This window comes from Vigna radiata, unplaced genomic scaffold, assembly GCF_000741045.1.
Source record: "Vigna radiata var. radiata cultivar VC1973A unplaced genomic scaffold, Vradiata_ver6 scaffold_353, whole genome shotgun sequence".
NCBI classification, from domain to species: Eukaryota; Viridiplantae; Streptophyta; class Magnoliopsida; order Fabales; family Fabaceae; genus Vigna; species Vigna radiata.
In genome coordinates, this window is record NW_014542184.1 from 1 (window position 1) to 1034 (window position 1034).

The window sequence follows — 1034 nt, forward strand, 5'->3', positions numbered from 1 at the left end:
CCCCCCCCCCTTTCATGTTAGACTCGATTATTGAACCGCGAAATTGGTCTTTGGGAGATGACCTAGGGGTCATTCCCTAGTTTATACTACACTTTAATTGAACATCTAATTTGATTGGGCGGTGACACCCATCAAGGATCAAGTTACAGTAACAATTTCCATTGGCAACTTTAAAAACAAAGTTTTATGTGATGTAGTTCCAATGGAAACTTGTCATGTGTTATTGGGAAGCACAGTTCCAACGTAGCATTTGGACCTCTGGTATGGTTGCAGTTATTTTTTTAAAATCAAGTCCAGAGAGTGAAAATGCTAAACCCAATACTAGAGCAAACAAATATCTAAGCACAGTTAAAACTATCAATTGCAAAACTAATTTAAAGAAAGGAAACACAACTAAACTACAATTCAAGCTAATTTAAAGCTACAGAAAATAAACAACATATTTTTTTTTCTACCAATTCAAATGACACATGCACCTACTAAAGTAAATTAAATTGAAAATGGCCTAAAAATGAACCTCTTGGNNGTGACCTACTTGTTGAGTTTCCATATGTTGANTTCAAAGAAAAATAAGAATGGGAAAAGTTTCCCTCATCCAGNCGTGACATCCTTTGCCTAAAGAGATTATAATTGGTTCTCTCTACTCAAATTCGNTTNCAGNTGTTGCTTTCCATGACAAAAGCTAAAGGAAATGCTTCTCCCAATGCATCAATCTNNGTTACATCNAAAACCAAATGAAANTATTTCATTTAAAAGTAATGAATCNGNCATGATGGGACAAGGCTAAATNTGGNAGCTAGATGTGCTTCTAAAAGAAATTGAAAAAAACAAATGCCTTTCTATGGAAATTAAAANTGNTCTCCTCTGGTTGTTACCGTGTACACGTTCCAATGTAAAAGTGCTTTTTCTTAAATCATTTTTCATTCAATAAGAAATTAAAGGGTAATGTGCAGCACTTGAAACAATGTGAAAAGGTAAAAAAAAAATTGTTCTTGTTCATTCAATGAAACTGCCACCACGTGAAATACCTACCA